At 41.2% G+C, this 13,220-nt stretch overlaps 1 protein-coding gene and 1 long non-coding RNA gene across 19 annotated transcripts in view; one reads left to right on the plus strand and one right to left on the minus strand.

Annotated features, from left to right (window-relative positions):
• PTPRM (protein tyrosine phosphatase receptor type M) overlaps positions 1-13,220 on the minus strand; it is a 1,498,021-nt gene that overhangs the window by 863,744 nt on the left and 621,057 nt on the right. The window lies entirely within an intron of this gene.
• On the plus strand, positions 2,680-6,287 carry LOC144827506 (uncharacterized). The gene is made up of 4 exons (XR_013610220.1): positions 2,680-2,736; positions 2,824-2,962; positions 3,058-3,113; positions 3,196-6,287. It is a non-coding gene; the product is annotated as an uncharacterized LOC144827506 (long non-coding RNA).

The following is a 13,220-nucleotide window of genomic DNA, read 5'->3' on the forward strand; positions in this document are numbered from 1 at the left end:
TAGTATCCCTGCTCTAGCCAATCGAAACGTTGCCATTGCAGCGTTGTGATTGGCGCAGGGGAGGGAGGGAGGGAGGCTGCTTGAAGCCTGCTTCTAAAAAACATGACAGCCCAGGACCCGTCAGGAGCGTTGAAGCGGCGCAGAGCGGGACCAGGCGGTTAGGTAAGTTTATTTTTAATTATAACAACACCCCCCCCCCCCCCCCCACCCCGTCCGCCGCGACCCCAGATGCCATGCCATTGCATGGCAATAATGTAGGAATGTTAGGCAGTGACAAATCATTTTGCTACTCCTCCCTTTCCCTCACACATGTACCCGTACACACCCCTCTGCCTGTCTTTCCCTCCAGTCGTGAGGGGGCGACACCTTTACCCGCACTGGGTGACACCAACCCTAGTGACGCCACTGAATGTCCCACTACTCAAAGAATTAGGGGACACATTGTGAATGGCAATTTCTGCAAGATTACCTATTCTGATGCCAGGAGCCATAATTCAAAATGGCCACAATAACATAGGTAGGCCAGTACATAGAACACACAAGAAAAGAGCCCACCAATATCCCAAGCGTAATGTCATTCAGCAACCACACATAGGAAAGACATTACATTATATATATGTTTACTACTTAATTTGTAAAATAATAATTGCTGGGGCACAAATTATTGCACAGGAGCCTGGCACTTGCGAACGTCATGGGTGCTAAACACCAAGGCTGCATAGTCTTGATTCCACCTTATGCCTCTTTCATCCACCACCAGACACTCCCTGCCCCTTTATCTCACTCTTTCAGGTTATTTTTATCCCTTCTTTCTTTGTCATTGTTTTCCATCTTTCTCTTCCTCCTTCTTTCCCCCTTTTTTGTTGTCCTCTCTTTTGCCCTGGGTCTAATGAGGGGAAAATAAGTGCCCATGTGCCCCAACTGCAAACACCGGATCAAATTATGGTGTGGATATAATGTGAGATGGATGTAGTGCTGGCAATCAAAAAGAAACATACTCCATAAACCCCCAAGCTAGGTGATTGGTGCAGGAAGGCCTGGGACCCAAAAGGGCAGAGCTTTGAGAAAGGTTTACTATTACCACCAGCCTCTAATCTGCTAATAAACCGCTAGTAAAAAATGATCATTTTTTCAGAGGCTGACCCAAAGAAATTGACAGGATAAAAGCCATGAAGAGGTGATTGTTAAGGTTAAGCTGCTCTGACTTACCATACTCTCAAAAACAAAAAAGTCTGTGCAACATTATCTGGTATTCTATTGCTAGCCAAATAAGTGTTACATGTCCGTTTATCGGTTGAGTGACAGAACTCTGAGTGGGGTGTCCTTACGCCCCGGAAATGGCGGTCCTGTTCATGGCCCTGTATGAGGAACGGTTTGTGTACCAAAACAACCCCTATCAGAACCATATTTTAAATTGGTATCGTTACATTGACGACATCTGGTGTCAGTGGAAGGGCTCTGTTGAATCCTTGATCCAATTTCATGAATGGCTGAATACGAGACACTCCGATATAAAATTGACTCTAACTCACAGTACTACCCACCTCACGTTCCTTGACGTAGAGGTTGGTGTACAAGACCAAAAACTAATCACCACTTTACACCGTAAATCTACAGACAAAAACACCATCCTCCACTACAGAAGCTACCATCCACAAAGCCTCAAAGCCAACCTCCCCTACGGCCAAATGCTTAGGATCAGGAGGAATTGTTCTAGGAAAGAGGATTTCCTAGCGCATTCAGAAATTTTAAGCAATCAACTCAAAAGAAGAGGTTACCCTGACAAGATGTTAAAGCATTCCATTAAAAGAGCTTGGTGCACACCAAGGGAAGAGTTGTTGTCAAAAAAGCAAAAAAAACCTTTAGAGAGACTTGTTTGTGTCACCACCTACGGGCCTTACACATACAAATTCAAATCAATAATCCTTAAAAACTGGCATTTACTATCTGGATTGGGGATGCCAATGCAGAAACCACTCTTTGCTCTTAAAAAGAACAAAAGCATTGGACAGCAGATTGTGAGGGCAGACCTAGGAGTCAGTCAAGTTAGAACGGACTTACGCACATTATGGCGACTAAAACCAGTAAAAGGCCATCATAAATGCGGAACGTGCGTCTCATGTGCCACCACAATTGAAGGCACTGAATTTGAATTCAACAACACTAAATGGTTTCATAAAGAATTCACAAACTGTAAAAGTCGCAACCTGGTGTATGCGGTAATCTGTCCATGTCCCAAACTATACATTGGGAAAACGACCCAGCAAATAAATCAAAGAATGGCCCAACATCGGTCCCGAATCAAACAAAAAGTATTAACAGCCCCAATGGTTCAACACTTCACTCAAAGTGGGCACACAGAAAAAGATTTTAAATGGACAGTCTTGTCAGGAATAAAAATTCCACCAAGAGGAGGTGATGTAGAAACATTGCTGTTACAACGAGAAGCATATCTAATTCTCAAGTTCAACTGTGTAATTGAGGGGATGAATGAACTGACTGAATTACATAGAAATATTCACTGAGCCCTTCTGTGATGCCACCGCTCCTTCTGGAGAACCCAGCCTGCGTTCAAACAAAACGAAAGAATTGGTCTTCCTTAACTTTTTCAACTAGTGCACTACAACTCCCATAACTCGGTCGGCGGGCCATGTCAGGTGATGAATTGAGGTTACTTCCGGGTGAATGCCAGCAGAGCAATGCGGCAGAACGAACGCTGAGATCGAATCCAACAAGGTGAGCGCTCGTAGTCTCCCGCCCGTAGCTTTAACTGATGACCGAAGTAAAACGCCAGACTAATTTGAGCGTTTGTAAATTTTGCAGCCAAAAGAAACCCGAATGAAGACGCAATCTCAGCAAGGGAAACGCGCCTAACGCGGAAAGAAAATTCATTCCTGCCAGCGCCCGCAGTAGAAGACAGTGTGATTGATTTCAGAATAACGTTCATACACCTTAACATTAAGTAAGTGCAGTTATTTTAAATAAATAGACATGCCCATGTGTTTCTAACAGAGTGAGACAAGGTGACAACTGACGGTCTCCTTTCTCTTGATACAGAGTCAAGGTCAGGAAACTCAATCACATAGACGCCATCGCGTACTTGAAACAAACAGGTACTTCATGCCCCACTACTATGCGAACACGTAGAGAATAAGAGAGAGAACAGAGACTAAAATTTGGTTTTTAATTCAACAGGTACCCAGGTTTGCCCTGAGGAAAAACCCGAGTAATCACACCGGGTTTGGAAACGCGTCGGCATTTCCACATGTGATCCATTTCTAGAACCCACTACAAGGCAATAATTAAATAGAAAAGATGTCCCGCAATGCAGGACGTTTTGAACTCTTTTTAAACAATATGCCTATAGTGTGTCAGTCCTAAAAACCTACAAAAGGAATTAAGAGAAGAGACTGAACTTCAAAAATTCTGGTGTACCTTTTTACAAAGTTGATTTATGCTATGTGTGTAATGTTCATGCAATTACTCATGTTATGATTTCTTCATGTGCAACTGATTTATGAATTATGATTTATGTGTATAAATTGATTTAGGACGTGTTACAACCTCTTACTGAAAATGTATAAGTAAGATAAAACATTTGAAATAAGTTAATAATGAGTCTCCAAACTCAATAAAGAGCTCATACCTGCTGATAAATAATAAACAGCATTGAACCCGAGACCAGGCAATTGTGATTTACTATTATGAATTTGTCCTGCCTGGTCCTGTAGGACAAAACCCCTTTAGCGAATACAGAACTCTGAGTGAGGCACCTTGAGTTGAAGTTTCTAGAGTCAGCCAGTGCTAAACTCCCATGATGTCACCAAATGAATGTTGTTGGTGAGGTAAAGGGAAGGCGTCAGCTGGCGTGAGATACTGGGAGAAGGGTGCCTGAACAGACAGATGCAGGTGCTGCAGACCAGAGGAGAGAAAGGCAGAATGTCACTGTCCTTTAGTGGTACCCTAGGTGGAACCTTGCATTGACTTGCAGCTTATGAATCACTCAAGCCTTCTCTTGGACTAGAGGTCTGGGAAAGGAGACAGTTTTTAAGGATCCTGAAAAGATTAGTGAAACCATCTCTCTCTTTTATTAAAGAAAATAGCACATGTGAAGAGGAATCCAAGTCAGCTAGCAATTTGGGTCAACTCTCCAGGATTCACAACTGAGTGCAGCACTGAAACATTAGATTTATTTCTATGAATGCTTACAGTGATTAACTGATGGAATGACAAGTGAGAAAAATAATAGGGGCATACAGCTCGTTTAATACATCAGGGTGCAAGTGTCAAGAATTTTTGAGTAGTTAAACCTTTTACAAAGTATTTTGTCTTTCACTATCTGTGAGGCTCGACGTCCCCCACCACATCAGAACCCCCTTATCACTTCTTGAGTTTCACAAGAAGCTGAAAACTTGGCTTTTCGATTAACCTCGCCAGGAGAAAGCTGCCTGTCACCTGCAAAGCACCTGGGTACCTTCATGGGTGATTAGTGCGCTATACAAATACACATAACATAACATAACATAATATAACATAACATGACGAGTGCAAGCCCGAGCAGATTAAGGCATAAGAAATATCCATAAAATGTGCACTTTAGAAAATAAAGTACTACCACAGTCATGTAGAAAAAATATAAAGACACTCAGTGCTTAATTTGAGCCAGTGGTTTTGTTTTATGTGGCGCCCACTGACATTCAGTTTTGGGAACCAGCAATTATTTTTCCTCAATACACTTGGAGCCAGAGCAAGTAAGAGAAAACCCCAAATGGAGAAAAGGAGGAAGAATAGAAAGACGGAAAAACAGTGATAAAGTTAGATAGCAAAGATGACAAAGGGAGAGATCAGGGATGATAAAAAAACTGCAAGAGGGAAATACAGTGGCAGAGAGAATGTGGTGGTGGAAGAAAGAGGCATGAGGTGAAATCCAGACTAAGCAGCTTTGGTATTCGACAATTCAATGCCAGCTGCAGGCACCTGAAAAAACTTTGGGCACCAGCACTTAATATTTTACAAATGTTCCACTGAAGACATCTATCTGTTGAAGTACCACATTTACCACGCTTACAGTGAATGACTTGTCATAAGGTTGAGTAATTAAAATGCTAATCATTTAATTTAACAGTAAAAAAATGTGCAAGGATTAATGTAAAATTCAAAGCTCACAGGATATGCATTTAAAATGTGCAACCTGCATTAGGCAGTCATAGCTATGTGTATAGCCAATAGAAATACTAAGAAGCAAGCTTCCTTTAACTAGAAGTTAACCTAATATTGCTGAACTGTGCACAAAAGTAATTTAGAAGTCTGACCTTAATGTGACATGCTTAGAAATGTTAGTCATAACTGCAGAATGTTCCATGTTTAATCAGTTATTTTACTAAACAACATTTTGTTTGTTATGATTAACTTCTGATTCTAATCCTATTTCACTTAATGCTTGAATAGAATAGTTGCACATTCAAAATGTTATTTGTTGTTCGTATTAATAAAATGCATTATTAAATAGTATTTTGCAAGTTAATGTTTCTCTTCTTCAGCATAGTTCATTGTGTATGCAGTGAAATATTTAACATATAGAAAGCCAACCTACTATCGATGTCTATGGGAGCTGAAGCTTATGTTTCCAGAACTTAACTACATAAAAATGGCTTTAACTATCTTGTGATAAAGCTTTGCAAGCCACATGTATTTTTTAAAGAAAGAAAGAGCCGAACCTGCTCACGGAGGAGAACTGCTATTTGACTGGTCCAGAAAAGAAAGGAAGAAGCCTCCTACAATGTGTGCAACATGTATTCACGTCTTTTATATTAGTGCATGTACCTAGGTAGTTTCAATGCCTTTTTTCCTGATACTTTCTGACCCACCTTCTCCTAGACAGCCTTTTGTGGCTACCTCAACTTCTATTCACTCTAATTTCATTTTTGAGGCTTTATTTTTAAAGATTGCTACTGCAACAGTATGATCACTTACTCGAATTACTGAGACTGGGCTGAGTTTCATTAACTACTCATTATAGGAAGTTCTGCTGCTTAATTTGGCTTTGAGCTTTATGCTCCTTTAATCTCACCCTTTTCCTTTGAACTTTAACTCTTCATGGGCTCTAATAACTCTAAAATTCTGGTCTAAACTTTTAGAATAGGATTTTATTCCTTTATGGAACGTGCTTGATGCCTTATTTGTATATTTGATTCCACCCAAACCTTTTTATGAGATTTTTGTAAACTTACTAAGGATCGATTGACTAATACGAATAAAGAAATAGAATAAAAAGAGAATTACTAATACATGTTTTCAAACTTTCATCATTGACTGAACTTGGAATTGTATTTGAAATTGCTTGTGATGCCAAAAAAGCTATTTAAATCAAAATACAGTGGCAAAAGATCGGTAACCTTAAGCAAGGATAAACCAGCACAGGAATGGGACTTAACCCTGTAAGTGATGGTACTTGAAAAGGTGAACCATATTATTTAATTTTGGTCCCCAATCCCGGCTATCACTTGTAAAGCATTTATAAAAGAATATTCTATGTTCTTAGTCTCAAACTGATACAAGTGATGGTTGGACAATTCTACAGATTATAATGTGCTCTATATAATGTGATACGTTGAGAAATACAAGAAAGTAGGTAATTTCTATTTTGAAAATATTTGTACTTGAGCCGAGCATGTACATTTTCGTTGCCTGGCTAAGATTTAGGATGCTACATCCACATACCTCAGCGTAAGCCATTATTATGAATTCTAAATTATGGCTTAGCCTCAATGCCTTTACCCACTGGTTTTGCAGATAATCAAATGCATCAGGTAATAGTAAAATTAAGGCACTATGTTAATGTGGAGGTACCACAAGTGAGAAATCATTAAGATATCATAAATATAACTTATATGTGGTTTAAAGTGCCCCCTCGGTGTAAAATATAAGGATATTGCAAGTCACAGAGGAGTTCCATGACCATATAGAGGAACTTGGCAGAGTTCTTTCATAAGGGTATGGAACAACGAGGTAGCATGCAATATCCTTGTCTTTTAAGTCAGGGTGTACTTTATTCTTTATGAAACCTAGTCACACCATTACTTTTGCCACAAACCACTTAAATCCTTGGTGCTATACTGGAGATATATTGGCTTTGCCAATGTTTTGTTAGACATATTCCGCAGGAGCATGAGCTGCTGTGCAACATCCCGAAGTCAAAGAAAAAAGTACAATGATACAGCCAGCGTTGTCCGAGGTTTAGCTCTTTTTTATTTAGCCATGTTGCACAGCAGTCCGTGCAATGTGTTACACAAAATAGTGAGGCGTGGGGGTTGAGGGTGGGAACAACAACAGCAGGAGAAAACCAACACGAGGAAGGTGAGGGGAAGAGGGAAGGAGAGAGCACCAGACAGGAGCAGCAACACGTAGAAGGGATGGGTGGGAGGGGAAAGAAGAAATAGTATGTCAATCACATTGCTTGCAGAGGACAGGCACTAATTAAGTTTAATCAATTTGTGCTTGGTTTATGCTCCAAAGAAAGGAATGGAAGTGATGCTTGGCCTGCGCTGGCCAATTACAAGGCAGCAAAGAAGAGTGACACGGAAGCCAACAAATGGTAAGGAAAGGGCAGCTAAGTTTTAAGTGACTTTCTGAAAGCCAGAAAGTTAGGGGTATTCATTAGATGCTCTGCAATTTGGTTCAGGTGACGTGGGAAAAGCTTCTATCTCCACAAGAGACAGAATCCCACATATTATATCGGTTATCCTGTTAGGGTTTTTTCAAAGATATCTGATCAGCTTACCATGGCTGAGAATCCATTTCATGATTTATTGACAGCTGCAAAGAGTGGTATACACATGCAGGGTAAGCTTCTGTTGGTTACATCATCATGTAAAACACAGCTAGGATTGCTTCTAAGGTGACAATCAGTAAGGGCAGGGGAAACCAGAAGACTCTGAAAAGGAGACATGTACCCGACATTCTTAGGGAATAACACGGATAACACTGATCAGGTGATGAATGTATCTGCTACATAAATTGGTGTGTAATCTCACATCATAGGTCTGAATCATTATAGACTACCTCAGAGGATTAATGCAGAGCTTTGTGTGTCAACTGCAATCATAGGCGCCAAGTTATAGTGGCCTGTCTGGCATCACACATAATTCATGTAAGTGGAATAGTGAGGAGGAAGGAGATGGTGCCCCCTTTGTAAGCAAAAGTAAACTTTTTAATTGCTGATACTGCTCTCTTTTGCCATGTGTTGCTACTCCCCCTGGCAGTAAATAAACGAAATAAACGAAGCCTGCTCTATCCAATCCTGGAGCTGCTCTCATGCCTGTTAACATCATGATAGTTGCAGCAGGATTGGTTAAGGGAGTGGACTGGAGTCTCGAAGAGAGAAGACGAGGATGGAGCAGGAGGATGTGTCGTCGTGCAGGCTGCAGTAACCAAAGTAAGTCTTGTGAATGCCATTGTGAATGCCCCACCCACCACACATTTGCCCATCCCACCGCTCTCAGTTACCCGCCGCCACTGTATCTGACATTTTATCACTTCAATAAACATATGCTGGATAGATTCGCTTTACTCATTGAAAACAACCCTTTTGCATGAAAGGTATGACTGAATATTTATGAATGCAGGCAATATTTTTTTTAACGTAGGTTCATGCATCATCTCAGACTTTCACGCTGTTTTGTAGTGACAAACATACTATTAGATCTGAATATGTCATTTGTATTTAAGGTACATTGTGTACTATACATATATTTACATGCATAAATGTCTAACAAGGTTTGTAACTCAGCAATGACTGGAAAACGGATCCATTCTCATTAAAAAAAATAGCAGACAGGACTGTCACATCGCCTCCTGTGAGAAAGTTACATCACTGCAAACTGTCCGTGCTAATTAGTCCCACAATTATTTTTTAGGAATTGGCTGCTTTCTCATTTTAAGAGAGGGCAGTTTGTCTACCTGCCACTGATAGAAAAGTATCTTTTTTGTTCCTATGATCAGTAGTTCGAACAACCAGGTGAAGATCCATCTAGGACCAAATTCTGAAAAGTGACTGATTGTCATTTAAGTGAGGCATTAACACCTGGATGTTGGCGGGAGAAAAAAAAACACCACCAACATGATGACAATCTCACTTGTAGGACAGTCTCTTTACATGCGTTCTCCTCTCACTTCCCTCAAGTTGCTGTTTAATGTGCCCGGCAGTGCTGACCTATCATTGCATGCTGCACCACAGGAGGACATAAAAATTGGAACTCGAGAATAAAAGGAACCAGCCCAAATCTGGCTGCAGCTCAAGGCTAGCCGACAGATGGGAGGAAGGCGGGTGTAGCACTGACAGGCAACATGACGGACAAGCTTCCCTTAGGCCCAGCCTTGCGTCCATCTATGCGGTGCCCCAGGGTACCAGCTCAGCCTAAAGCAGTAGGGCTGCTCTAGTAACATGCTTGCAATCATGAGTGGGTAAACTGGCCTGCGTCTGGTGTTGAGAGGAACAAAGAGGAACATCCACATGGACCAACCCCGAGTGTGGCCTAAAGCTGAGCTATGTTGCTCAGAATCCACATTCAAAACCATGACCACTAGGAGGGCCGCAACAGGGATACAGTATGACCTGAGATGGCGCCAGCAGATACAGTGTGGCCTGAGGAGGAGGCAGCGGTGGATGTGGCCTACAGAGTGCTGTAAGCTTCCACATAGGACTGTACCAAGATGTGCAAAATGGAAGTTGGAGCTCCTTGGCTCGCAGCCTGATGAACGGATGCAGAAGAAACGAGGGTTCACTCTCCCAGTGGTGTTGCAAGTGAACATGTTTTGGGATCATCACTCCTGCGAGACAAGTGTACATGCAGATGAATGTATTGCACTTCATCGTGTAATGCAATGAGCATTTGTACCCTTGAACTTAGGTTGGCCCTCCTTATTTCCACCCAAAACTAAATTTCCTGTTGCCCTTAACAGAAATAAATATTCAATACAAACATATTCGACATGGGAAAACCTGCAAATGTTTAGTGAATATCCAAACACTTGTGGGTGCTGAAAAACGTTTACAGGAGGACGTACTCTGAACGACCACAAAACTGCCCGTAAGTGCAAATCTGCTAACACAAACATGGAACCTACTTAAAGAACAGTCTCGAGAGGTAGTGTAATTCCAGAGGGTAAAATCCTAATGTGTCTGTAATTTCCCGCCATTCCCAAATCTTATTCTGGCAAAAGGCGTTTGAGCTGTTGGCAGAGGTAAGATATGGCTCCCATCTCAAGCAAAAGGCCCCATAACTAGTCTCGATCCACCATATCGAACGCGGATTTGAGGTCCACGAACGTTAGCTAGAGAGAACCCCCTTCCAGTGTTATGGTTTTCCAATAGATTAGCTGATTAGCCTCCACACGGTCATCAGATATTTCAACATTAGCCTCAATAAAGCGAACTGCTGTCCCTAAGGGGTTCTCTAATGTTACAATAGCATTGCTCATCAACTGTAAATGGTTAGAGACCATAACACCCTCTGGTATTTGGGCTTCATTATTATTAGTAGACACTATTGAGTCCCCCCGTTCAGATACAGTGGGGACTACCCCCTCCCGACATGGCATAAGACTTTCCATGATCTCTTTTATATCATCTGTTATTCCCGTTGGGGGTTCTACTCCTGTTAACTCCCTGCATTTAATATGTTAAAATTGAAAGTACAAGGCCCAAAATCCAACATGGTACTTGATAACAAGCCAGGACGAGTTAAAGCTGTAACCCTTCACATGGTAGCTTTGTGTCACCGGTCCTCGCACATCATTAACCATGGTAACACAGCAGCAACGAAAAAGAAAAAACCTCAGAAACCCATCTGCATTTGTTTGCTTGAGGCACAGATGTTAACTAAATGCTAACATACTTTGCATAAACTAAATACATGCTCTGGAACATATCTCTAGGTATGTAAAGCAATGAAAAACCTGCCAACTTGCATGCAAAGAGTTACCTATCTGAACATATCAGAATCAATTAATCCATAAAAAATGATCAAACAACAACATAGCGCCAACAATTAATCATTAAATAATACTAAAAAGGCATCTAAATGACAAAACAAAGGATGCTACATCACTATTGGTGCACTGCTTCAAATCCTAAATCTTGTGCACCAGTCGGACAGGATTTAGTACACTACAAGAGTGCTCTGCTCTTCCTCTGAAAAGCAATAGGAAAATCAAGATCGACTATATAGAAGAAAGTAGGATGAACTACTATTTTTGTTATACACTCCAAAGCTGGTGCTTACGTAGGATATAGGTTTCATGACTTTCTATACAGAATTCTGATTACTGTGGCAAGGTCTCACCAGAAAACCAGATATCTTGCAAAACTATTTTCTTCTTGACGGCAAGAAACTCTACTACTGAATTTTATCAACGCTTCATGCAGCTAATTCACTTTATTTCTGGGTCAGGTGTTGGGTTCGAGCCAGAAAGGTCACCTTCAAGGCAGTCCCCTGTTGGTTCACAAAGATCAACGCATAGTCTGCCCTGAAGTTGACTTATGCGGTTCGGTGCCCATCACTGCTGGGAGGATTAGAATTGGGTCTACCCTGAAGAAGGTCCGGCCAAAGTTTTAAATGATTAGAGAATTAACTCCTCAAATTTTGTGGGATAAGAAGGAATCCTTGTTTGCTTTAAGCTCAATGGGGTCACTGTTGAGGATTATTCAACTAGCGTCTCTCACAATGTAGACATAATACTTAGAAACTCAAACCACATTTACAGACAGTACTGAAGGTTTTAGAGCCTGCTTTCAGAAGTACAATTTCTATCATGTCATTAGTCATAAGACCACATGGGTTTTTTAGCAGTACCTGACACTAATGTGTCTTGCACCTTAGACAGGAAGAATAACTGTATAAAGCCTATGAAACACAAATTTTGTTACAAGCAATTTGTGCCTATGTGATAAATAAATGTTAAAGTGAGCACTTGTTTGTCGACCCGCTTTGCAAGGTAACTTGGGCTAGGTGGCTAAACCCAAAATTCAACAGCTCTATTATGAGTGGTGTACAAAGCACACTGATTGCAGGTCACCTACAGGTCCGTTCGCCAATTCAAGAGGAGATTGCCCTGTATCAGCTTCGAGCATGGGGCATCAGACACATGTCTAATGCTGGAAGGTGAATTGAAAGGGCTTAAGTTCATCTCTTGGGAGAGTTGCCCACGCAGGCTTGAAGGAAGTGCACTATATTACAATTGTTCTACAATTACTGATCAAGTAAATGACATCACAGTCTACTTCATTTAACTCCAAAAATGAATGAGTATCTCTCCTGACATATAACTCCCTCAACTCGTTGGGTTCAAGATGTGGAGGGTGCATAAGTAATAAACATCATTAGGTACACCTCACCATCATGATGTTGTGAATCAGTGTCTTTAATTATAACCTTAACACCACATGTACACTTCCGTTGCACGGTCTATGTATACATTTAATTAAAAACATGTCAAATTCACATCATTATTAAGCCAGTCGTCTGTAAATATCAGTACTCCATTGTTTAGAGGATACTATCAGACTTGGCCTAAGAGGAGTTTCTTGCACTAATGATCTCCTCAGAGCTGCAGGAGTGTGTGCTAATGTTACGCCTCATATCATCTTTAGTTTTGGAGAGGACTTCTTGCCAGTTCGCCTCAGATGTCACAAGTTTGCATTACCACTCAACCTGAAGTTGTAAATTGCTAAATACCTTGGTAAAGGAAACCAAGTGCAAAATATCCCTTGGTTTACAGGCAACCAATCATAAGTTCTCAGTAATTTTGGATTATGTGGACAGCCTGTCAGTTATCCCAAAAAAGAGCATGTCTGTAAGAAAAATTGCCTTGTTGCAGTCCCTCCCACATACACACTTTTTACCCCCATTTGAACTTAATGCTGGATTTTCGACCCTGAGAGTGCACTGAGGCCTGGTAACCAGACCCTAGTGCCAGAGTCTGACCCATTATAAAGGGTATGTTGGAAAGGATGTCCTCAATTTGCATGCACAGACTCACTTATAAGTCCCTAGTATATCGTACCCAGGGTACAAACAGCATGTAAGGCAGAGTGTCCACACAGGGCTGCAGCACTGTTAGAAAGTGTGTTTCTGGATGGCAGAGGTATATATCCTGTCAAAGCTCTTTCAATGCAATAGGACTCACATTTTGAGCTATTGTCATTGTAAATGTCAATGCTT

Source organism: Lissotriton helveticus, chromosome 4_1 (assembly GCF_964261635.1).
Source record: "Lissotriton helveticus chromosome 4_1, aLisHel1.1, whole genome shotgun sequence".
Taxonomy (NCBI): Eukaryota; Metazoa; Chordata; class Amphibia; order Caudata; family Salamandridae; genus Lissotriton; species Lissotriton helveticus.